At 36.9% G+C, this 27,619-nt stretch overlaps 1 protein-coding gene across 4 annotated transcripts in view; it reads right to left on the reverse strand.

The window, feature by feature from the left end:
* FOXP2 (forkhead box P2) overlaps window positions 1-27,619 on the reverse strand; it is a 398,888-nt gene that overhangs the window by 278,982 nt on the left and 92,287 nt on the right. For 3 of the 4 annotated variants that reach the window (XM_054272517.1, XM_054272526.1, XM_054272489.1), the window contains exon 3: window positions 656-740. The exons of the other annotated variant lie outside the window; for it this stretch is intronic. The gene's annotated coding sequence lies outside the window, so the exon portion shown is untranslated. The remainder of the gene's footprint in view (window positions 1-655; window positions 741-27,619) is intronic. 4 annotated transcript variants of the gene reach the window in all.

Consider the following 27,619-nt stretch of genomic DNA (forward strand, 5'->3'; position numbering starts at 1 on the left):
TGATAGCCACTTGTACATGACGCACTGAAGATAGCTGTGGAGCAAAGCAAGGTCCTCGGTGCAGGCATGCCAAGGCCCCAGTGGCACTGTACCCACTGACAGTGTGCTGTCCCAGGCAGGTTCAGCCTGTTAACACACACAGCAGCTGAAATAAGGCTTGATCTTATATCCTTGACATGATGGAATTACTGGTTACCAAAGGAATAAAGACCATCCTAGTTTCAAGAAACAAGGAATATCCAAACTCAGGAATTCTTCACTATTTATTATAGTGTCTTTTCCTTTTAAAACTCTATTTTTCACAAGAGATACAGTCTAAGTCAATTTTCAAAACAAATTAGCCTAATTATCATACTCCTAATACAGCTGATGTAATGAAACTGCACAGTGTAAGTTAAGTCCAGAGTTCCAGAGACCTTGGTGACAGAACCACGGTTTCACCTATTTTCATGAAAAGGTATGTAGGGAAATGCTAAATGAATCAGATATTGTCTGCTATCTAGTCCCAATACAAGCAGTCATACATCTCAGTGCATCAGGGAAAGCAGAGACCACCTAGCTGAATCTGGATTGGTAAGCAAGAACTGCAATACTGGCACAAATGGAAGTTGCAAAAAAAATTCTCTTTGATTTGTGATGATTGATTTGTACTCACCTGCTTCTTCTAAGCCTCAAAAAGGACCTTTTAACTTCAACCTTGAACTGAAGTGATGTCCAAGATCAATTCTAGTACCACAATCCTGACAAAACAGAGAGAAATGTTTACAGTTATTTAGAATCATTTAACAAAACCAACATAGAATCTGGCTTAATCATTCCCTCTAATTTGTTCTCTTAACAAGTAATAAGATTAAAGGTAGTCCACAAAGAAATATAGTTGTTCACCAAGTTTCTTCCATGCAGCAGAGTGACAGCTAAGGCATCACTCAAATTCTAGTCCTGTGTTTTTATTCTATTTTTATTATTGTAGTAACCAAGGGCAAACAAAACGAAGGCTTCCCTGAAGTAGTTTGTTTCAGGCAGAGAACTGCAAACAATATCACTACCAGTAAGTCCACAGGGTAATCTGAAGGAAGGGACAGAAGCTGGGAGACAGCATGCCAATAAAATTTAAATCTGTATGTGTGCTAGGAAGGACAAAAGGACAAGCAAAAAGGAAAAAAACCACCAGCTTTGAAGCTGAGACTGGAAGACTGCAATGAAGAGAGAAGGTTGGACAAGGCAGAAGAAATAAGGAACATGCAGGTCTGTAGAACATTTATATTACACCTATGCCTCAGCACATTTCTCTTGCCTGAAATCAATTGTCACAGACAATCCTCTATCTATGTAGGATGTAGGATAATCCTACACCCATGTAGCATAGTCACATATGCTCTGAAACAGAAGGGTTCCATAAAAATTGTCTGATGGAGGTGGTCAAATAAATGTCCGGGAATTTTCTGGAACAATGTTAGTTTGCAAAGACATTCACTGTGGCAGAGACATGGAAATATTTCCAGGCATTGTTTAATTTACTAATATAGACACAGACTTAATGCCTGAAACTCTGCTATCTCTGAAGTAGATCCTACCAGCCTCTCGATGGTGCCTCTTGGCAATTCTCTCTTGCTGACAAGGTCAGACAGAAGCAGGCTGAAGAGTAAAATGAATGTAAAAATTTTTTAAAGAAAAGACTTCTTTCCCACAGTTTAAGAAAAAAATAAATCTGTGTTCCAACTGGCATTATTAATACACACTTTGTTACAAGATGTTTGGACATTTAAAAGAGCTGCAGTTCTAACTGCTTCCTTTGTTTGTAGAGTGTAACCAAACCTGCTGGGAAGGTCGAAGTTCCTAGAAAACTGAAAGCTACCTGGCAGCCTCTGTAGTAGAGCAAGTGAAGAAGGGAGAGCAAAGAATGACAGGCTGGAGAAATAAACACTTCATGAAACCCCTGCACAGTAGGACAGCACTGGGAAATGAGAAGGATATCTTATGAGCTTTATACAAAGCAAAAAAGAGAAGGAAATGTTAAAAAACAGGTAAGGAACCTAAGGCAAATATGAGGAGGTGAAGGTGGGTGGTAATTCTTAAAAGTTTTCGAAAAGTAAAATATGTGTCAATGAAACTTTGCTTGATGGTCATGTGGACACCCTGGATCCACAATGTAAATGTCCAGCCAACTGAGTGAAAAGCATTCATCTCACTGACCTATTTCCCATTAAAAGGTTGCAGTTTTGCCTCTAAATAGCTATGCCTCTGTCTTTGAAGTTTCTTGTGTGCCTGAATTCTAGACCTAAATACACATTACAGTTATTTCTTCAACACTACATCTTGTTGACAGATAATATGTAAGCTTTAAATGCAAATATTCTGTATTTCTTTTTTTTTCCTATACTCCATTACACCAAAATATTTTCAAATCATCAGTTCTCTTAGCTTGGAGTGTAACAAACATCACTTAGCGCTTCATCTCAGAAATAAAGCCAGGACAGTCATTATAGATGACAGTTATTATAGCCAGACAGTCATTATAGCCAGACAGTTATTATACATGAAATCCTGTACCAAAATAGGACCCATTTTGTTGAGATAAAGCCTTTTCAGAAGAAATTTTTCATTATAGTATTTTTGTTAATTAATGATTGTAGTTTTTTTTTCATATTAAGACTAATCTGAAAGATTTTATTTGATCTATTTCTGGATTTCTATACTTTCTCAGAAATCAGTAAGAAATATTTAAATCGGTGAGGATGCACAAAGTAGGTGTGACAGGTCACAGACAGAGAGCAGGTCTTGCCTACCAATTCTCTTTTTAACTATGCCAATTTTCATCTTTAGAATCTTATCTATTGACTTCTGTTTCATTTATGACACATTTCAGTGTGGTTTACCTGACAAAGGCAGAAGACTCCTAAAAAATAATATTACTTCTGTTATAAACTTTTACCTGTTTTGATTTTTGTAAGCATCCTAAAACCTGTTATTCCAGTCTAACACTAACATTTCTCTACCTTCCACCTGAACTAGAAGATTCCATCCCTTGGGTACCAGCAGGTAGAGCTTTAATTGTTTACCTCTCCCCTACTGACAGTGCTTACAGAGATACGTTCCCATTCTCCAACATCTAACAATTCCATCTGAGCCTTAAAAATTTACAAATTCACAGACCTTGTTAACCGAAGCTTTAAAAGCATCCTGACAGAATGTTAATTGTCATAGTTGTGTCAGAAATCCCTAGAATACTTAATTAAAATGAAAGTCAAATTCATTCCTGGATGAAGACTTAGAAACTTGACTTAAATAAATACAATGCCCATGTGCTGCAGGCTATTTCTTTAACTCATTCATTTACTTGCTGCCATCACATCTTAGCTTATTTCACATTTAGATCACAAATCATTAGGATAAGTTTACCTGTTATATGTTCGTACACTGCCTCTAAGATAGTATTTTGATTTGAGACTACATGGTTTTACTTCTTATCCTGCCTCCTTGGTGTTTTTTTGTATTTTTTAAAATGTAAATAATCCCACCAAAGTGCACTACAGCACTTAAGCAGTTCTCCTGTTTGATAGATCAAGTTGCCATGATGTGTCATTATTTCAGATTGTTCAAATTTGTTCAGATTTCTTCTAGAGTAAAAATGGTTCAAACTGCATTACTGCTTGAGGTGGGTATCTGTATAAAATATTCTGATGAAGCACTACTCACCAAAGCATGCAAGAAAATTTTAGGACCTGCTTGAGGGCTATCTATTGTTAATATTAGGTATGCTTGTTTTCAGTCAGATCAATTGAGCCAAAATCACCACTGGTTTCACTAAAGCAAAAATGACTTGCTGAAGAGACTGTTTAGTATTTTAAAGACATAAACATTCGCTGGTATCTGTAGCTTCCAACTCTCTATCATATAGGACTCACACAATTAAAAAACCTCTTAATTCATAGCAGGACTTCTGAATAAGTCTTAAATTGCACTACGTCAATGGGTCTTGAAATTTATTTGAAAATACATCACTTACAATCTATAATGTATAGCTTCTAAAAGTACGAAAACATGTAAATTTACCTAGTAGACTGTGTATTTTAATTATATTTAAACTCCTTCAACATATTAATTTAAACTGCAAAAAATACAATTTTTGAAGAATATTATATAAACTGCAGAACTGCAAATAGTACAGACACTACCTTTCTTCCTGATTTCAGGATTTCACATTTCCGTGATAGAAAGACACACAGGAGCTCATAACCAGATGAGCACTACTGAATGTCATTATAATTAACAAGAACACGCAAAATTAATTAGTAGTTATGTTTATAATCAGTCCAAAGTTAAATGAACCAATGAAAAGACCTTCATACTACCATGATCTCATCAGCTAATTTTTACATACTATTTTACATTACTACTTAGACAAATGAAAGCTGGCTTACATTATCAGTGGGTCCAAATAAAAGTTCTGTGGAGCTAGGAGAAGCATATATTTTTTCATGTGGTACAGAGAAATAAATTAATTCCTACATGATTCTTGAGCTGTCAAGCTTCCCCAACTACATATTTCCCAAATTTTTCAATGCTATGTACTTATAAAGGTTCACATTATAGCCTATACCACAAAAATTATTCTTGAACTTTTACAACATGGAATTTCCTATGCAAAGCACCCATACACCATTAATCCATAAAACATGTAGCTGTGCAAAGAAGTAAGCCAAGTATATTAATAAAATTTACAGAAAATAACTAAAAATATAATATTAAATGCCCTGGAAATTGCCCAGTGACAGAAAATGTCCACATGGACTAAATGCATCATCTACTTCCAGTGTGTTCCATCCACTGTGCAACTGATGCACAGGCTGCATCAAACTCCTCTTGGGGAAGAGGGGCTGGGGGGGAGATGTTGCTCCATTTAGGTCTTACTTATCCTAAAGACAAACAGGACACCCATCACCTGTACCCATCAAAGCCCAATGGAAGAAATGGAGACAATACCAATGAATGGGAAGCCTGGAGTGATGGAAAAATCATCCCTCAGTCTTTTCTTCCAAAATAGCCCCAGCAACATTGTCTGAATAGTTGGATATACAGGGTAAACCATCCCTGAGGCAGGTCTAACTTGCTTGACTTGCCCCTACATGACAGATAACCTGTGTTGACACTAATCTTTTAAGTATGCACGAGACCAATACCATATTTATAGAGATTTCTATCCAGTGTGCACAGATACCATACCTTACTTTATCCTCAGGCATGTCTGTCTTTCCTCTGAAAACATATAATTTATTCTAAGACAACTCAGAGAAAAGCCAATTTCCATTTGTTGAAGTTTCTTATTATAAGAAACTGCAACAGTCCACACTAATTTGGGGAGAAGAATATAAACAAAAATATGAAAGCAATTAGCTATTCCTAAATAGTTTGTTCTACAATACCACTAACACAATGGCACTGCAGTCTTTTGAATTACTTACAGAATTATGATGTGTTTCTCCCTTTTTCTCCTGTGATGTGATTAGAAGGGATTCAGAAATGCTACCACATGGGAATGTAGAACAACTTCAGAAAGTAGTATCTCAAAAGTGCACACACAGGGTGATCATCCTGAGTTGTCTAACATATCTAGTTTGTTCCTTTAAGGAGACATATGTATAGATGTTTGACCTACTAAAACAAAGTTGAAATCACCTCACCCTCCTGCCATGATGGACCATATCACAGACTCTCCCACTCACAGAGTGGTTGACGAGTCACCACTCATCAAACGATGCTGCATAAAGCATCTGAATTCAGACTGGGCCACTTGGTACATAAGACAGAGGCATCTCCAAATCTTGCAAGAAAGGTGATTCCTTCCCTAGGCAACCATTTCCATTGCATAATCATCCTTCTACTGAAAATCTTTTCCCTTCTATTGAATCAAAACCTTCACACATGAGTCCCATGCATTCCAACAGTTCCTTCAAATAAAGGGCAACCCTCAACCCCCTTTTCTGCCTGAGCTTATGTCCATCCATCCCTAAATCCCAACTTTCTAGTTCTTCTGCCACTTAGTAGTTTATTCCAATGATACCATCATTCTGGATCTACATCTGGAAGTCTAGATCCTCCTGTTTCTTTCCCACCAACAAAAATCTTGTCCAAATAAGTATACTGAAAACAACAAAACCAACAACAAACATAGATAATTAAAGAGTTACAACTTTCAGGGAGAAAAAGAACCAATAAACTGTGTGAAGTCCACATCTACAAACAACACAGAACAGGAAACCTAAAACACACACACTCCTTGAGCTCCTAAAGACCACAAGAAAACAGACCAAAAAATTATAAATAAGCCAAACTGTGCAAAAAAAAAAAAATGAAGAGGTAAAAAAAAAAACAAACACAAAACAAGCAAACAAAAAGTTCCAAGATAATTTGCCTGTGCAGCCTCAATCTCCCGCCAAAAATGTCACCACAAAAATAAAGACAGAAATTGTCTCACCAATTGCTGTCATCTCCATTGACTGATTGTTTGCAGCATTGCAAAGTGTATGTTTTCTTCTTTGGCTGAACAGCAGGTAACCCCCTCATCAACACAGAGCTTTCTTGGGGCTTCCACAGCCCTAACACATCCTCAGTTTGGGCACCTCAAGAACTGCTTACATTGCTTAGGAGGTTGCTTCAATACTGATATGATCACCACAGTTAGTTACAGATAATTGTCACAATCTAAATTTCTGGAAGATGACTGGATCCTTGCAGAGGTCTCTTTTCTAAACCCAAAATTTTACATTACTTCATTAATTGTGTCTTTTGTAAAGAACATAATTAGAACAGAACTATGTCCTTGATTTCTTCTCAGAGACCCTGCCTAGTGACCTGAGTGATAGGTCTCTCCAGAGGATTCTGATCACACATCTCCATCATTGCTTCTTGATTTCTTATTCAGAGCTACATTGGTCTACAGAGCGAAAATTCTTACACATAGGCCAGTCCTCCTTGCAGGCACAGCAAGTCTTCAGTTATGCTGTATTTTGATATGGACCACTTCAGATTACTGGGCAAGTGCTGTCATCTTATTGCAAAGCTCCCATACCTTCTCGGTGACTTCTCATGGACAGCTCCTCACAACACTCACTCCTTCACAGCCCAACCAACAAACTCCAGCCCTCTTCACAACACAGCCAACCAACTCTTTTGTAGCACTCGACTTCTCACTGGACACAGCTGTGGCCTATTAAGGGCAGGCCTGTTCCTAATCTTTGGTGATTAGTGCAGCTTTTCAGGTGTGAGACTACCTTCTGCACTATCTTTATTTTCTTACATTCTGTCCCTCCACAGGCAAGCTCAAGGATTCTTTTTTGGTTTCTTTTTACTCATTAGAGAATGAGTGCTCATGGTTACCAGATCCATCTGGCAGTTAACAGTCCATTCATGTTCAACAACCACAGACTCCCTTTCAGCACTGGCCAAGGCAGATGACATCAAGAAAGACATAGGCTATAAATATAAGCCATGCTCTGGACCACACCCCCCAAAGACACCTGGGAAACAGAACACCTTCATAACACTGGAAAATATCCCTAGAAGCGGGGCAGATAAATATTAGGGCTGTTGGATATTTCTGCCTGTCTTGTACAAGCACATCACATATCGGGGTATGACTCAAAGTAAATTTCTAGCCGCAGTCAATAACTGCTTTGATGTAGATTAGAATCTATGCCCTTGAAGGGGCAACAAAAGCCAAAAAAACTCTACCACCATTTCAAAGAGGGTCACTGAATAAAAATGAGTAAGCTTGTTACAAGGAAGAAAAAAGAATCAGCTGCAAAAGTCACATTTTTACAAGTGGCACAGAGACTGATTAAAGACACCTTTTGCAAGCTCAAAAGAAATGCATACAACCTAAAAAAGACTGAAAAAATCCAGAGAAGGGAGCTGTCATGAACAAATGGGATGAAGGAGGCTATTAGAAAGAAAAAAGCATTCTTGTAAAAGTTTCAAGTTGTGTCCAAGTAAAGAAAACAGAAAGGATTGTAATCTTTGGAAGGTTTAAACATAAAACACAGTCCAGGGTCAGAGGCCTGCAGGACCAGCAGCTCCCTACAGGCTGGAGGCCAGAAGCTGTGGGGGCTGTCCATGGTCAGAGCAGGACCTTGCTGCCCTTGCTGAGGGAGAAGAGCAAGGCCAGAAGCTGTGGGGGCTGTCCATGGTCAGAGAAGGACCTTGCTGCCCTTGGCCAGGGAGAAGAGCAAGGCCCAGAAGCTGCGGGGGCTGTCCATGGTCAGAGCTGGGGCAGCTGGGGGCAGCCCCAGCCCACAGCACACTCAGAGATGGCTAAGGCCCGGGTCAGAATCAGCCTTGGTGAGGAGCCTCCCACAGACACCCATCCAGGGGCTTCTGCTGAGGCTGGCAGAAAGCAGGGGCCACTAAAAAACTGGGGGTTTATCCACACCAGAGAAGACTCGAGAAGTACTAGGCCAGACATCCTCCTCAGAGAAACACGTGAGATGATCTGTCTTAAACGGAAGTGCCATTAGAGAACATGAGAAAAAAAGACAAACTGAGCTCTAACAAGTTATTAGACTGGAGTGTATCCATCCCATCAACAACTCTAAAGGGACTTGAGTATGAAACTCCTGAACTTGCAATAGAAAAATGCCTGCTTCAAATTGCCTTAAAATCTAACAAAGGAGGCAAATATGAAAATAATCCTAAAATATCTACAGAAGCTCCAGAAAGCTCCAGATCAGCACACATGGAGTGCACACTGGACAACTTTCTACAGGCTACAATAAAGTTTATGTGTATGTCAATAAGAATGACATGTTGTTTAGGAATCAACATTCCAGTATGGAAATGAAAGACACACTTTGGATTATCTCAGTGTTTTTGAGAAGTTACTGAGAACATGGACAAATGGAATCCCCTTTTAAGTCATGTATTTCCAAAAATCATTTTACAAGCTCTCTTACCCAAAGTCTCTAAAAGAAACTAAGCAACATGGGACAAAAAAAAGAGGGAGGTCCCTAAAAATTTAAAAATTTAAAAATTTAAAAGACAGAATATTAGGAATAAGAATAAATGACAGTTTGCAGTATTTCCCAGAAGGATATCATAGAATCATTATTAAGGTTAGAAAGGATCTCCAAGACCAGCATGTCCAACTTTTGTCCAAACACTACTGTGCCAACTAAACCACCATGACAACTAAACCACAGCACCAAGTGCTATGTCCAGTCATTTCCTGAACACCTCCAGGCATGGTGACTCCCTCATCAGTTCCCTTCTCATTACAAATCCTGGACATCCTTTGCATGAAAAAACTCCTCCTGATGTCCAACCTGAACCTCTCCTGGTGCAGCTTGAGGCAATTTCCCCTAGTCCTGTTGCTGCTTGCCTGGGTAAAGAGGCTGATCCCCACGTGGCCAAAGCCTCATTTCAGGCAGCTGCTGGGATGGTCATGGGATGGAGTAAGTCACCCAGGGACGTTCTTGACTCCTCATACCTGGAGAGACATTTGGGTCTGGCACTGGGTGATGTGTTTTAGTGGTTAAGGGGTTACAGTGCTAGTGCTGAATGGTAGTTGGACAATCTTGTTATCATTCTATGATTCTATGGAATTTGAATGTATGCAGGATCCAGATTCTGCCTGCAACTTTTGGAAACCACCTCACATACCTGCAGAACTTCAATACAACTCTTCACACTCAGTAGGACTCTGTAGGTGATCTCACACTAAATATATAGGTATCTTCAACAATTATTTTTTAATTACCTTTTGGACAATACTGTTAAAGAAGCAAAACACCTCACCCTAGTGATTTAAACCAAATGGTAAAATCCAAAGAAAGAGGAATCAAATATTTAATTTCCTAAGATAATAAAGTGTATTTGTTCATAAAGAAGCAAAGCTGAAGAGGGACTTTTAACAAGGGTATGTAGTGATAGGTCACGAGGCAATGGCTTGAAACTGAAACAAGGTAGATTTACATTACATATATGGAATAAACTCTTTACTGCAAGAGGGATGAGACGCTGGATCAGGCTGTCCAGAGACTTTGTGACTGCTCCTGTTCCAGGAAATATTCAAAGCGACTTGGTCCAGGGATAGGTGTCCCTGTTGATGGCAGTGTGCTGGAACTAGAGGATCTTCAAGGTCCCTTTCAGCCAAACCACTCTAAAACTATGAAGGGTCTACAAATGAGTTCAATCCCTTTAACAGATTGAAAAAAACCCAGCAGTTTTCTAACGAATTATGGGTTCAGGTTAATTTAGGCATTTATACTAGTTCTCATTTCTGTATTAACTTTCATAATAAATGACAAAATTCTCTTAACAACCTCCTGCACTGTATGATGTACTCGTTGCTCATGAAACATAAAACTTCTATCTGACACATACAAATCAAAACATAATGGGAATGTAGATAGCTTTTATATTTTAAAAGCAGTAAATTATCTTGGACATTTATTATTTTTATGCTTATCTTGTGACTTTCTTCAACCCATCAATTTCGCATGAATAAAATTACCTCTTACAAACAGCTTCAGGCATACAAACTCAATATAAAATAAATACAGTAAAATATTGATAAGCTAAATTATGTAGCTTTTCTTTCCAAAACATTAACATATATTTTCTTTTAAAGAGGGATGATTGAAATGCATAGGGTAAGACAGTCCTGGCAGATAAGAACTTTACTTCAAAAAGATACCATGTCATTACTTTTTCCGGGAATTTCAATTGCTTTGGCTAATGCAGAGTCAACAAATTTTAATTTAAGACAATTGACTTTAGAGGATCCTGTGGAAATTTCTGTCAGAGACATGGCTGCTTCCAGCCACTCCAAGCCACCTACCACAGCCTGGTGCCTCAGCTAGAAGAGGTTTAGGAAAGGGCAAAACTACCATACAGACAGGACTGGTGGGGGAAAGTGTGAGAAACAGCCTGAGAACACCTGTGAAGGTCAGTGAGCAGGAAGGTGACCTGGTGCTGCCCGAAGAAAGTGATGCTTTCATTATTTCTCACTACCAAAATATATTTTAATTGGAAATAAATTGGATCAATTTTTCCAAGATCAGATCTGTTTTGCCTGTAACAGTAACTGGTAAGCAATTTCCCATGTCCTAATCATAACCCGTGGACTTTTTGCCATCCTATTTTCTCCCTCTTGTCCTATTGAAGAGGAAAACATGCAAGCAGCTGGCCACAGACAGCCCAACACTGACCTACTGACCCCACAGAATCACAGCACTGGACATTTTGTTAATACTTTTAAGGACATTCATGTGCTATAACACTGTGAAAACTTAATGCATTTATTCTGGAAACTGATAGCCCTAAACTGTGAAATTAAGAAAACGCAATTAAGCGTACAATTTTCCACTGAGATATATATGGTGCACAATATAACACGCTTCAAAAGTGTTTCCTGTACTGCAATGTACATAACAGCATCCCAAGAAAAAAGGTTTTTGAAACTTCCAAATCAAACAGGTCAGAAATCACATGTTCATGACTTGTTTCTGTAATGAACTCAAACATTGCCACAATTGCTGAAACTTTTCTCCAAAAAAGACTAGGTTACACAGAATCTATTTTAATCCCATTGCAACAAACAGCAATTGATACATGCAATAAGCCCTTTTAGTAAAAGAAACAGACTTTTCTTGCTCCACAAGCAAATTTAGCAAATCAAATGGGAAATATGTCTGTTCAAACTGAAAGGAAAACATGATAAATGGTAACAGAAGTCAAGTGCCATAAGCAAGAGGACAGTAGGAGCAAGCTGTGAAATGCAGGATATGTGCTGATGGAAGGGGAAAAGAAGAAAAGAACAAGTAAAAGAACTGGCAGACAAGTGTGTCACTTTTGGGTGTTGTGGGTTGTAAATTTTAACTACACTGGGAGAGCTCTGACTGCACATGTGACCATGTAAGCACATGGAAAAATGTGTAACTCCAGTAAATTAAAAAGATCGAGTAAGTTGATATTTAATGGCCTCAGATGATCTGTCACAGCGCAGCACATGCACTTCAGATGTTACCCAGCAGTAGCTTTTCCACCTGTCTCTTTTCCTGAGTCTTGTGCATTGATTAACAGGATAAACACAAGCAGCTGAAGAGTTAAGTAATGAAAGCAGAAGAGAGGAAAAACTAACGAAACACAGATGAAGGAGAAGAAGACAAAAAATAATGGGAATAATGAAAGAATAAACAGTGGAATTGTTAAAATGTGTGTGAAAACAAGCACAAATATGTTGGTGTCAAAGGTAAAGTGAAAGAGATTAAAGTCATGGATTACTGATGTCAAGAAGCATTTATTTAAAAATGATCCTGCTGCCCTGAACTATAATACAAAAAGGACCCTTTTGAAAACTGCCTGCCAGCAGTCTTAGAAAGGCCTTGTGTTGAGTATTGCCTGGGGAAAATTTAAGCCGTCCTTGGTTTAAAGCAATTGAAACTTTTCAGTGAAATACAAAAAATAAATTTAATTTCATGTGATGTTACCATTAAACACCATACTGTAAGAAGTCCTTTCACAAATGTGACTACATGGAAAAAAATTTCAGGGTAGCTCAGGACTGATGTAACTAGGCTACCCTTCAATAGCAAAATTCCTATTGATTTCAGCAGAACAGATTTAAAACCAGAACTGAGCACTTTTGAAATTCCTTTATTTATGGATTCCATAGCTGGAATTCATTCAAAGCTGTCACATCTATGACTCCACCCTGACTGCACACTTTTCAGGAGATATGCTATTAGGAGAAATAAACATAAAACTGGGATCTTTTCAGCTTCTCTGACTCAGCATTCTATTGACTCTACTGATTGTAATAAAACTCTTTCCCTGAGACAAACAAACAATATCTGCCCCCTCATTTATTCAAAGTACTTTCTAGGAGTCTTATATTTATAAAGAATAAAAAATCTCTTCTCTAGGTAACTCCTCAAACATCAGGCTCTAGAGAGTTGCGACAGAGTGTCCAAGGTAATCCCATCTGGTCTGCAGCTGTCACTTCAGAAGGGTGCAGGTTTCCTGTGCCGTATCTGACAGATGACCTCTCAGGTTATCTCAGATTTGCAGGACACATAATAAAGCCCACCCTGTCAAGTATAAAGCTACTGGGCTACCATCGGCACATTTTACATTCTTTTTGCACAGCTTCAGTAGTGGGCAATTATAGCAACATCTAAATCTGGTCAAGTAAATCCTTACATTTGGAAGCTCTTCTAATGTTTAGCCATGGAATTCCATACTTACCTTGCTCTTTTTGCATCTCATCCACTTTTAGAATGAATTTATAAACCACCTTCCTGCTGCCAAACTCTCCATATGATTTATTAAAACTTTAGCCAAACAAATTAATATAAAATACACACTAATACTAGTTATTAATAATTGAAAAGCAAACACACAAATTTATTTGATAATTCCAACTTTGTTTTTTCATGGGCCAGACAGGTATTGAAACAGAGTTTGCTGACACACAGTGAAACACATATGTATTTGCAAGTTATTTTCATCTCTTTCATTGCTGAAGTCAATAAACTCTGACCAAATTCCAATGGCGAATTCTACTTCTTTTCTGTCAATCACCATAATGTAAAATAGAAGGACTTTGGTTGGTATTAACAGTTAATTCCAACAAAAGTTTAAGTTTAGTGTTCTACAGCTACATGTTATATGTGAAGAAAATAACAAAGCAACAGAGGACCTTAATTGATGGAGCAATTTTAGTGGAAGAGAAAGTACAGTACTGCTGTTTCATTTAACAGCTAAGTTATCAATTCCAAAATTTCCACAGATATCAGGTATAAACAATTATTTAACACCCTTCCCTAAAAAATTTTCATACAAGTGGAATTTATATTTTCTACTTTTTTCATATTTCTTCACCCTACTTTATCATCACTGCTTAGATGGAATAGAAATACCTACCAGCTGCAAATAGTATAAAAACCTTGGATGGCAAATACAGCTAATGGATTACTCACTGCCATTTACAGATCAGTAACATTAGTGTAAATCATATTTACTGAATTCTAAAGCATGTTTATGCACCCAAATTTTACAAACCCTAACACAAGTCAGAAATGTTGGCAAACAGGAATTTCTGAGATAAGTTTTGCTGTTATGACTCACAAAGCTTTTCCATTTCTAACTGCCATTACAATTCTGCAATTAGAAAAGCAATCAGATAATATACTGACAAAAATCTGCAGCTGCCATCATGCTGTTCATGACAGAAATATTTTGCTGCTCATTGAAGTACCCATCATCATCAGATGTATTATGGAACCACGTGTAGTCTCTCTGAACAGGAGGCAACTGAAAGATATATGGAGATGATGCAACAAACCAACTTACTGTAAGTTAGAAAATAATACAGTTGCTTTAACACAAAGAGAAGCAACTAATCTAGTGTAATTAGAATTTTTGAAAACATGTTTTCCACCAGAATATTCTACACGTGCCTTCTGGGCAGTGCACTTCAACAGGAACTCAGGATGAGTCTTCAATGAAACCTCTACCCCCAGGACATGTAGGTGGGGTTGGGGAGCAGGAGAAATTCACCACTATCAGAGAGGGCAGGATGGGGCTCCTCTCAGTAACAGGTATCTGCAATCTTCTCACAAAAATGAAACCGCTAACTAAAAATTGTCATCATGGCTAACAAAATATGACAACACCAGCACGCCATATTAATAAAATAACTCAAAATAGAAGGTATGATCACATTCCTATTGAAAGCAAAACTTTGCTTATTTTTAAAATATGTTTATCAATTTCAGTAACAGGGAAAGGTCAACTATCCATTTCAGCCATGGGGAGCCAAGTGGCTGCTGCCTCCCACCAGGCACAGATCACCTAGCATCACCTTAAGAACACAGCCTGACTGTAACATTTTCTGTAACACCAACATCTTTTGCTGTTTTACATGAAGCTATTTTTTTGTGGACCCCTGTAGCATTCCCTGTGTTATTACAACAACTTTTCCCCACGGCAGACCAAAGAGTAGCAGTAAGAGCTATGATTCTATGAAAGGTAAATATGTGTAAGGAACCAGGACTATTGTTATTATGGGATTATCAACATAAGACTACAAACTCCTCACCCAACTCTTCCTAGAGTTGTATCACTAGAACTGCTGGGTAGGTAGGAGCAAAGCAAATTTCCTATTCTGCCTATGGTATGAAGAAGGAATGAGAAAAGAACAATTAATATTAACCTCTTTTAAGATACACTAGGTATCTTAACAGTAGTTGTAGCAGTAGTTGTCCTGCAGCCTTGAGAAGTCAAAGGGTTGTGCAGAGAATGACCCCTGCCAAAAAAAAAAAAAAGAAAATAAAGGTGGATGTCTTCCTCAGCTTCCTCTTACTGGTTCTGAGAACTGTGTCCTTAAAAAGGCCACGTTCTCATAGATAAGCTCCAAAAAGTTGAACATAGTCTCCGGTTTTGATGTAGTTGCAGCTATTTTAGAGCCCAATTAACTCTTCTGGCCCAGTAAAGATCTTGCTTTGCTTTTCTTCTTGCTGGAGAACATTAGTGTGGTATTCCTTATGATGCCCTGAGGTGTGCACTAAGAGAACCACAGATTCTATACATTGCTCAAGCTCTAAAAGAACAAATTTCTCATCAACAACCAAGACCCTTAGTTTGGAGTAATTCGAAATGTGTTTTTTGATGCCTTTTACTGAGGTAAATCAAGCTGCCAATAATGGCAAGGGAAATATGAAAATATCTCTGCTGCAGATACATTTTGGATCATTACATTGTATCAGAGAAGATAATCTTATTAAGGCACATCTGAAAGAGCTCCCATTTAAAACTAAAGACCCACTTTTCCTTTGTGCTACACAAACAGCAGAAACACAACTTCCCAGAGACAGAGGCTTAAGTAAACAAAACCAGAAGAAAGACAGAAACAATGATAAAACATGGAATCAGCCAGCAATGAGAATGCACATAATTATTTCTTAGTAAGGGTCAATTTCCTTATATGTTTGTTTTAGTTTTGAAAGAAAAAAAAAGAGATGTATTTAATTGAAATCTGCATTAGCTTTTTAGACATCACCTTTTTATAAATCAAATGCATTTTATTTATATGGATATATTTGATATTTTCCCTTCCAGTTTTTCTTGTTACTATGTAACAATACTAAAAGCATAGTGAGCAGTACTTACATTCAACTTTTACCTGTTTCAGTTCTTTAACAATCAGATTTATAATAATCCTTCCCTATTTAAATACTTTTACAATATTCACACATTTCTTTTACAGAGATGTTATTGTTGCTTTCTATAATTGTTTTTAAAAGTACTTATATTTGAAAATACAGAAAAAAGAACAACTGAAACCTGTCAAATAAATCAAGACAATTTCTGCTAAAATGCAAACATTCTGTAATTTTTACATTTTCCCATATTGTATGATTTCCTGCAATCTTGAGCATTATGTTTTAAAATATTCAATTCATACAACACTCTTACCCTTCAATTTAAGCTATTGCAAGAACTGCTCACCAGCATAACCACAAACACAAGTCAGGAGTGACAAATGCTGCATTCATCCATGAACAAACAGTACTTGCTACTACACTTGTAGCGTTTTCTCTGTTATTTTTAATGATGATAAAATTTAAATATATATAAATATATATATTATACCTGAACATATGACATACCATCAAGCTCTTCAGTTTTGCATATTTTCATGGTTGAAGAATAAACTCCAGAAAATATTAACCACCCACAGAGATCACCTTGACATGCTTTTGCTGCAGAAAATAGAACATTATACAAACTACTGAAGCCTGAAGCATACTCAAAACATCACATCCTATTTGTAAAACGCACAGAAAAAATAATGGGATCAGTAAGAACATTTAAAAAGTAATGTGTTATATTCAGTTTTAACTCTATAAAAATGAGACTTCTCAAAAAGCAGGCATACTTATTTTTAACATGATCAGATTAGGCTGAATATAAATGTTGGATAAATCCTTAGTTTTACTCATACAAAGACATTAAGGAGTAACATTAAGCCCTATGCATAAAAACTATGTATGCCTTATATGAAGACCAGAGGACAATCTACTGGAAAACCAATGTCTGTACATGAAAAAGTGGCAACCACACCAGAATTTCCTAAATCCATATTTGAAAGGAATCTAGTATAAAATTTAACATACTTTGAAGGAAAGTAACATTTATGAATCTAAAAACTAGATTTTAGATCTACTTAGATTAGATCTACTTCTAATTATGACTGTTCTTGACTTCAGAGAAATCAGTGTCAAGGTTCAGGATGTACTTCTTCCTCACAGGTTCATGCAAACTGCTACAGAACTTCCGGCAATAAAAATAGGGTTACGTAAATTAAATCCAGCTATGATTTTAAATAATTGTTAAAGGAATTGCAAAGAAAAATATGACATTATAATTATGGTAGTAAAAAATTTACCTTAATGGCTCAAGAGAACCCTTCCATACTGAGGCCAATACAGAAAATTACACAAATTTATTCTGAATGTTAGTATGCATACAGAAAGGACAGATATGTAATACAATCAGAATGAGGACAAATAATAAAATATTGTTTCATAAAAAGTTTCATATCCAAAGATCTTTTACTTTTCATTAACTGTGCTCCATTCCATATTGAAAAGGGAAAATATGCATTATTAAAGCATACTGCATGTTCTACTAAACATATTTAAACTCTTATTTACTTTGAGTCCTCAATGAAGAGAGCAACACAAAATAAAGAATTACATGTGTGAAAAAAATTCACATAATATATTCACGTGTCTCTGAAAGAAAATACTGGACAAGAAGGAAAGCACTATCTATTTTTCCTAGCAGGAAATACAACTGAAGCACATAAGCAGGAAAAGACCCACTAATTGTTGTAGTGAATTCACTGGCAAGACAGAAGCCTTTGTATTTCACTACAGGGAGTACTGAGATACTCAATAAATTGATGGAATTCAGTAATTTTACTTGGGATGTTGCACAAAAATCTATTAGATTATATTGTCTAGAAATGTTAAAAGGACTTCTGACATTCTTACCCCAATATGGTCTTTGTATAAGGGAGGGAAGGAAGGAGCAGGGAGAAGAAAGATAAGAGAGGAAGAAGGGAAGGGACAGGAGAGGAGAGAGACACAAACATACCTCAGTTATTTTAGTTCACTTCAATCTCTGCTACAGTCTCTCTCATACAAGCTTCAATAAATACAGTAATATGAGCAGATTTCCTTCAGTCCATTACAAAACAGCCTCTTCATCTGGACACAGCAGAACTCCTTAAGAATTTGGCACTCAAAATGGCACTATTGAAAAGCATATTGGTTGGACACTCCCTAAACTTCAGTTTTCTTTCTTCACAGTTTTTGTGCCAGAACAAACTCCTTTCAATTTTTGAAAGTTCTCAAATTTTCAATGGTTTTCAAAGAATTACAGGTTTCAAGTTACTACCATTGACACTTTCTCTGTATGTTCACATCACCTCTGACAGGGCACCTACTTCTCTGCCTGTACCCAGGGAGTAAAATGAGAAACGTCCACATCTGCAAGCTACTGTGGTGGAGCAAGGAGAGGACTGACATGGAAGGAAACTACCAGAACATTCAGGGAGGAGACAGATGAATTTCTGGTGGTTACATGATAACATTGATATAGAAATTGGCAGAATCTTTAGAGTTGCTTTGCTCAAAAACCATTTTGTTTCACTGTATGTTTCACACAATATTTGTTTAGGCATTTTGATGGATCATTAGTATAGGCATCAAAACTCAGGTTTTCCAGATCACTACAGCTTCAAGCAACAACTTTAATTACACCAGCTTTAAGTTCCCTTTTTATCTTTTTATGTGATGTGCTTTATTTCTGGGTCTATCACTCTGCATGGACTGTGAAAGTCACTAGAGTGACTATTTTTGCCTTGTCCTTTCATTTCTTCTCTCATGAAGTTACTTACCCCAGTGGCTCTTAGATTCCTTTTAAAAATTGAACCCAACACATTTCTTAATTCTGCAGAATTTTGCAATAATCAGATGATTTTTTTAGAAAGCAATTACATCTGTCATTTTCACTGAAAGCAAAAGCTACCTTTCAGAATGACAAATGAAAAAAAAAAGTAAAAACTTAAGAAATTTCACAAACACATTCTGTCAGTAATATCTACTATTGGTAGAGTTTTCAGCGGGAGAGAAAGAAAGAATTCAGAGCAGAGCCTTAGAAATTCCAATTATGTTTGTGAGGCTTGGAATATAGCTCATACATTCTGGCAAGGCTTCACTTACCATGTAGATTTCCAAAGTTATGTACTAAGCAAAACAGGTGTATGAACCATTTCATGAAGTAAAATTATATGAGCAATTAGCTGCTGAAGTGTCATCAGTCAGTTACTGAGAGCTCTTTCACATGCATTGTCACTGCACTTTTAGCAAATCCTCAATGTAGTCATTAGGGAGGAAGAAAATTGAGACTTATCTCAACAGAAGAGGCACACAAAGCATTTAGAAAAAGCTGCACATAAAACGTGGTGCAACATGAGTTCAATTATCTCCTTATTGTACAGTTTGAGCATGCAGGATATGAAAATAGAAGGGAAATTGTATAAATACTGAGATACAGTCTGCACAATATAGAGAGCAGTTAGGAAAAGGGCAATAAATCATACTGGAGCACTGTAGTGAAGAAAAAAATACAGAAAGGTGTTGGAGGGCAGGCAGTAGATGGTGCCAGGGCCTGGAAAGTCGTTCTGCTCAGAGAATTGTGCTGGACCTTAAACCAAGAACCCTCATTGACATAAAATTAAAAAAAAAAAATTCTGTTATCATTTTAAAGCTTTTTTTAAGAATTCTGGTGTTTACCTACTGTTATTTAACATTTTACATACTTCAATAAAGGCAGCCAAACTAAAGTCTTCCATTTACCATAATTATATGTCCACAGTTCATAGACACAAACATTATTTATCAATATGTCACAATTGTGATAGCAATTCAAAATTTATGTAAATTACACTGAAAAGTCAGATTCTAGAATCACTCCATTACTTGCTAGTGCAATTCAAACAGTGTTAATTACATTACACTTGCTTTGGTCCTTACTTTGTAAATGTAATAAGCAGCACAAATACAATCAAAGGCCAAAATACATAAGATACAAGGGTTCAGTCTCAGCAGGGTATTAGATTTGGTGCCCATTTACACACTAAGAATATTAATTATGATGCAAAAAAAAAAAAAGGCTTAACTGCCACCAAAACCTGGAAAATTGTTTAGGCTCTTAATATAGAGAGACTCTTTTTGCCGTAACAATTAGTTTCACCATTCAACACTACCAAAGTACCACACAGAAGAATATTTATGGACATATGTGCTATCTTTTTTTGAAATAAATACAAAATTTTAATAGAAATTATAAGTTGACAAATCTGAAATACTTGTATTTAGGTATTTAAGACCCCAGTATCTGATAAAAATATTACAAAAAGATCTCTGTGTCCTGGGGCACTGGGGATAGAGGTTTAGTTCTACACATTGTTTCCTGCTGTCATCGAAGTACAGCCAGTGGGAATTTCTATAAATTTTATAGAAAATTCCTTCCTCAAAAACTGAAATATTTTGTTGGCCCAGTTTACAAAAAATGCCAAGGGCTCATTCTCAAGCAATAGTCCCATCATAGCTAAAATAATGCTGAATTCACAATATGAAAGCTGTTTTCCAAATCTTTTCAAGATATTTGAAGGATCAGGTCTACCTACAAATATTGATCAGCATGAACTAGGATCACCAGTCCAGTTTAAAATGACATCTGACTGGAAGGGGCAGCTCCAGTAATCTTGTGCAGAACCCCTCCCTGTCCCTCTCACCTTCAGGCCCCTGCAGGGCATCAGGAACCATCTCAGACCAGTTTGTATCTCCAAATGACATTATGGAACAGAAGCCTCTAAACAGTCAGAGAAAGGAGAGAAAAAGATGTTTCTAGAGGGGTTGAAGAGACTGACCACATAAGCGACAGCTGTCTGAAGTGCTTGCTGAAGGACCCCACCTCTCTCCAGAGACTTGTGACAGACAGATTTTAAGTACACCAGACTGCTGGTGTAGATATCCAGAATTAGGCCATGAAATACACTATTTTTCCTTGTAAATAGACACTTGGTAATGAAAACTACTGAAGTTGTGTTTTCTTTTAAGAAGTTGTGAAGGCAATAAAATACTTCCTTCACATCTCTGCTAATATGAGACTTTTGATCTTTACTTTTCTGTCCTGTGGCATCTTCATTACAAAAAAAAAAACCCACAGAAAATGATCTTCACCTAACAAGCAATGTGTTTACTGCTTCCAGCACAGAAAACCATCTGCTTATTATCTCTGATAGTATGAACTTCTGTTTTATTCTCTGCTGGGCCATCTCAACATATCATCAGCAACGCTGCTCATTGGTGCACCCCAGAACTGCACATTGTAAAGCACAGCAAATTTTATTCTAGTGAAGACTCTATCAATGCCACTTTTAGAAGATTTTCCAACAAGTGACAAAGGCAGGGCAGAAGAAAGGAGGAAAAATGAGAATTTACCCTGCCTGTGTTTGATGACAGCATGCCCAGCAGTTACAAACACCCAGCTTCCTAGTCTGATTGGTCTGATTGTGGATTGTATTTAGTAGTCCTGCATCAACACACTGTTGCAATATTCCAGCATCCATAAGTGTATGTGCTCCCTGTCAAAGAGCCCCATAAAAGCAGAAATATTAAAAATTCAGCTCTTCTACACACATCTGATAACTCAGTTAATTAAACAAATGTTCTGGTACTTAGCACCAAATCACTTAATATGTGTTTTTCATTTGCATTAAAAACTCATATCTGGCCCAAACTTAAAAATGTGTTTGGGTAAGCTGTAATGCTTTGTCAGCTTAACTTAAAACAGTATGTGACTGAAAAAGCCTCCTATAAAATTTTGGGTTAAACCTCTGGTCTTAATCTTTACATACCTGCAGCACATCCCAACTAAGATGGTTCAATTAATCAGGACATGACATACCACTAGAGTCTAACCAAACACATTAAAAACACAGATGTCAGCTTTTCAAATAATGTCTGGTAAAGAACAAAACAACATATTTGCAGCTTTACACAACTCTTCAAAAATGTCTGCTTTCCCCGGCACATTAATCACTCAGCATAACTTCAGCATGGCACACTGCATGCACTGACATATAACTTTACCTCAGAATGGCAATTTGTTTGACAGTCTTCTAAGAGTATGAAGGTTTTTAAATCAGTTTTAAATACACAACATACAGGTGTGCTTAAGTATCTTAGATTGGGCTTTTCTTTAAATCCAAGCTATTTAATTTAAAATTATTATATAGAGAACATATATAACTACAAACAGCTAGAGAAGAGTTATTGCAATAATCCATAAAAACTTCAAATTGAATTTCAAGTATTTAAATTTAGTTTTGAAACTTTACAGGAAAACAAGATATTCAAAGAGCTAGCCCTCAAAATAACATGGGGGTAGTAGGGCCTATTGCCAACAGAACTGCTCTTAGGAGTAAAAGAATATAGGTTGTATGGCAAAACTATGTATCATTATTTTAAGGGATCTTGATGACTGATCAGATCATAAATCTGTGAAAATATGGCAAAAAAAAAGATGCTGCAGAATTAATAAAGTTAACAAAAAAGTGGTTCTTTACTGAAGACAGAAAAACAGACAACTGAAAACTGACTGATGGAACAGATCATTTCTCATCCAAATGACAGTTTCTCTTCAAAGAGAATAAAGGAAAGTGAGGATGGAAAAGTCAGTATAGTTTTTTTGATGGGGAAAACAGAGCTAAAGAGAAAGACAAATGATGTAAAAGTATTTTCAAGTGTATCAATACATAGAGAAAAAAATTAACAACTAAAAACATTTTTAAAAGAAAAAAAAATTAAAAATGAAGAGTAAACAGACTTTTTTTGTGATACTTATTCTGAGGTATTACTAGGAGGTCATATTTTAAGACTTGAGAAACAGAATAAAACAGATAGCGGTAATTACTCCCTAATGTTACAGATTATAGAGTTGCAAGCTACTCTATGACTCTATGATTTCCACAAAAATGCTGTGCAAAAAAAAAAATCTGATAAAACCATCTACACTGAGGGCACACATCCACATCTAATTATACACCCACCTCAAAACACTGGTGCAATGTTTGGTGTTAGCTGCTTGTGGCTAATCAGACAGTATTTGTGGAAGAGCAATCTAAACTTTTCCAATGCAGAACAGTTTCTCCCTGCCTGATGCCTTTTTCAGGATTAAATCTTGCCTGGCCCTGTAACACTTCCCCTGTTAACCTACATTTTAAAGCTATGTCTCTATAAACCTTCAACCCCAGAAGGTGCTAACTCATCTGTCCATATATTCACCTTTAACTGCACCCCTATGGCAGACAGGGACTGTCTCACACTCCACTTATCATTGCCTTTAATCTGATCTCCTTTTTAACTACACAAAGGTTCAATCTACTTTTTTAGCTATCAGTAGCCAATTCACACAGTATCAAGACTGACAGGAGTCCTAGATGAATTATTTCATGACTCTTTCGGAGTGTGACTTCCTGATGGCATCTTATTTTTCCAGGCAGGAGTCTTAGTATTCTACATGGAAATTGGCACACAAGTCAGCCACTGTCTCATACTGAGTCTCCACATAATTGCAAAATAAACAAAGTTTATCTGATCCTTCAAGACAATGTATTTCTAGAAATATAGAAAAGATTGTAGGAAGGGCAAGTATAACACTACAATAAAAAACCAGGGAAGAAATGAACAGAGGAGCAAGGGAACATAGGTACTCAAGGCAGGTAAGCATTGCACAGGTATTTTGGCTGGATAGCAACTTCAAGCAATATAGTTTTATAAGTGTTTATTAAAAAAAAAGAAAGGAAAGAAAAAAGCTCCAGGAAAATAAATACAGTAGGGACTTTGAGTGAGGCAAATCAGAATGCTGCTTGGAGTCTTTGCTTCAAGTCCAAAGGGTCTTTTTTTTATTTTCTGTATGAAAAGCAGAAAAGAAAAAAAATTGAAATAAATAAATAAAACCTTCCAGTTTCAAGCACACAAACAATTGTCTCTCACACACACAATTTCAGAAGGGACAGAACTTCAGTCTAGTTATTAATCCTGCAATGTGTCACTGTGAGTCTGTATCACAGCTGTTTTACTTAGCTCCCCATATATTCTTTGTTACAAAAACAGCTCAAAAGGTTTCCTCATTGCTGAGCATGACTACAATACTATATTTTATGACAAAATCTTCTAAAGATGCCAGTTGATATTTTATTGTATGCAGTGTGTTTTGAGTAAGGAATTTAAAATTTTTATTTTCATATAAACATCCAAATTTATTACTATTTCACAGACTCTTGGCTGGAATTTCTTTTTTAATCAATGTGCTTCTTAAAACAACAATGACTAAAAGTACATTTCATGTTTCTGGACAAAGTCAGCATAATAAACTAACAAGTAATGAGTGCAGAAATGATTTTGCTAGTGTGTAGGTAAAAATTATTACAAAAATATAAATTCATCAAAAATAATATTTAAAAAAGAACAAGAAAAGTGATAATTTCTACAAATAAGACTGAAAAAATTCCAGAAATTATAAAAAATTTCAGATAAAACAAACATCTGTGACATCTTTATTGACCTGATTGAGAGTGAAAGGTAATGAAATTGCATATACTTAGTGATTAAAACTTAAATAACTTAACAAAAGTTCCTTCCAATACATGTGCATCTGTATAAAATGGAGGCCTGGGACACTCAGCTCCTTAGCTCTTCAGAGGAAGTTTATTGCTTTGAAGAATGTTGCAAGAATGCAGCAGCACAGCCACCAAATGACTAAGGCAAAAAAAGGAAGAACTGCCAGTACTGAAACCCAAGAGCACCCAGCTGGTAGATTTTAAGCTACATGGATGAGGAAGAACATTTCCTAAGCCTCAAAAAGTATACTGCATGCCACTGAAACAAAGCATGGATATAGTCAAGAGGGAGTTACTTTATAAATGCACCTAATCTGTAATTTTTAGGGAAAGACAATTCTTCATGTGAGGGAAGCACACTTTCCAGATACAGAAAAATACATTTAATAGCCATTTTGACAAAATACTTTAAAACTATTATCAAACAATAATAATATGTTATTGCCACATATTGCCTTGTCACAAAAATAACTGAGAACCAGATGGGCGAACACATGATAGAATTCTCAACATTTAACCTCTGACCACAGTCAAATTTAGAATCAGCAAATGTCCAAAAGCTCTTCTCAGTTGAACATGTGACATCCTCCATGAAATAAGCAGATTGTATTTCCATTTGCACCAGGCAGATGTTAGCAATAGGCAATATACTAGTACCACTGAAGTATCTCGACCCTAAATGTATCCAAATGCATTCATTTGGATTATGTTTGCACACTACACAGCTCTGAAGGGCAGAACCAGCCTGATACTGCCCTGCAAGTGTCCCAAGCACTGTTCTGCACTGCCTTCAGTGGCCTTGCCCAAGCCAGCACCACCCTAGTGGGTCCTTTTGCCCCTCCGCCTCCAGCCCTTTGTCCTCTCCTTTCTGGGTCCCAACACCCACAAACCCTGCAGATGTCTCTGTCTCCCCAGAAAAATGATGGAGCAGCACAGGACAGCCATGAGCTGCAAGGGCTCGGTTTTCACTGGGTGCACAGTACAGCATTTTGTGCTGAGAAACACGATCCAACAAAGTCAGGGATAGAAGTCTTGTCTGGACAGATTCTGGATCTCAGTAACACCAACTCAGCTGGGGAGAAGATGGAAGTTTTAGGAAAGGAGAAGATGTTCAACTTACCCGCAATACCAAGAGTCTTCCGTACCACAAAACCCAATACTATAACCTTGTAAAAAACGTAGTGCCATTGTCTATCACTGCAGGATTCAATACAATCAGCATGATACACTTACCCATCAGCTGGGGACCTAATGGGAGACAGATTCTCCCTTTTTGTGGAATAATTCTCCAGACAACATACAGAAAACAGTGCCAATTATTATGGTAATAGGATGACAGGAAAGTCAAAAGTATTGCACGGCAGCAGAGTAACACTAAAGTGAAGGCAGCTTTCCCACTCTTCAAAATTCTTCAAAAGCAAAGAGCAAGTTATAATCACTTAAAAACATTTGGAGAAGGAGAATTGCCTAAGACACACACTCAGTTGAACAAAACTCTACAAAGTTAAAAAGCCTGTGTTTTGAAAATATTCGGAATTATTCTGAGAAGGTAAAGGAACCATTTAAGCACTTCTACCTAGCCTAAGGATAGGAAAGTGCAGTAAAGGCAGATATAAGCATAGATAGACACATTGCTCTTGGACAGCATTATATGTTTTAAGGACAAAGAAATCTGAGCATCTCTCAGATGGTCAAAGCAAATGCAAAGTATCATCATACAAATAACAGAATGATCTTTAATTACTAGGAGGCTTCAGCTTTAAAAGAGATGTCTCAAACTACCCGGTAATAACTAATTATTTTGTCTTTTAACTTAACACCTGACTGGAAATCCTTGTGCATATTTGCAGTAAGCAAATGAAGAATATAAAAGTCCTATGATAAGAATATGTACAAATGCATGAAAAATATTACTAAAATAAAAATAAGTGAAGTTGAGAATTCAATGTTGGAAGCATACAATACGTCTGAAAAGTCAGAAATATAATTTCACCTATGACCACAGGTAGTTTTGTTACTTCTAACACTCAGGACAGGATGCAATATTTTCAAAAGCTGCATTAAATCTATACTATTTTTATTTTATTTTACTGATTTTGCAAATCTTTGTTTATTGCTGGAGAGAATACTGAATATCACTGTCCTCAGGACTCGTCTTTGTTACACCTCTGTAGTTTCACTCCAACTGTGCTAGAAATTATTTTCAGCTGGCCCAGAGGCGCTGTCGAATGCTCTGCGCTGCCACGGGCAAGACCAATATTTGATAGCTAACTCAGGATTCCTGCTGCCTGAACTGGTAGAGAACAAGCATGTGGTAGAAGTGATGAGCTTGCTCTCCTGAGGGTAGGGTGCCAGCTGCACTATAAAAGAGAGATAGTGTGGAATTAATAGCGGCCTCACAGGCAGGCTGTATATTTTACCTTTCAACAGAAAAATTCATGCCTTAATGGAAGACAGAATGGAAGAACAAGGACTCAGAATGCAGAAAAGACAACTACTAACTTGAAAAATGAATTTATTTCAGTTCTGTGAACTTCGCCTCACTATTGTAGGATGTTTTTCAGATGCTTTACAGGATAGTTTGTGCCTAAATAAATGTATTATCTGATGACAAACCATAACAGAATTTCTACAGAAAATAAAGAATAGAAGCGAATTCTGTATGTGGAAACTCTGGATTGACGTACACAAAAAGGCAGAGGTGGGTTTATAAAAAGGATGCATAAGCAAATGCAGCACAGGCTTTTTTGATGAGCTCATGAGGTTCTCTCATGGATACATAGAAAGAAAATATAGCTGTGAGAGAAACTGTCTTCAAACATGTAGACAAGTCTGGAAGTAGAAGGAGGCACCTACAAGGGC

The sequence above is a fragment of the Melozone crissalis genome, unplaced genomic scaffold (assembly GCF_028551555.1).
Source record: "Melozone crissalis strain CALT ecotype California unplaced genomic scaffold, PUWL_Pcris_2 ptg000004l_1, whole genome shotgun sequence".
NCBI lineage: Eukaryota > Metazoa > Chordata > Aves > Passeriformes > Passerellidae > Melozone > Melozone crissalis.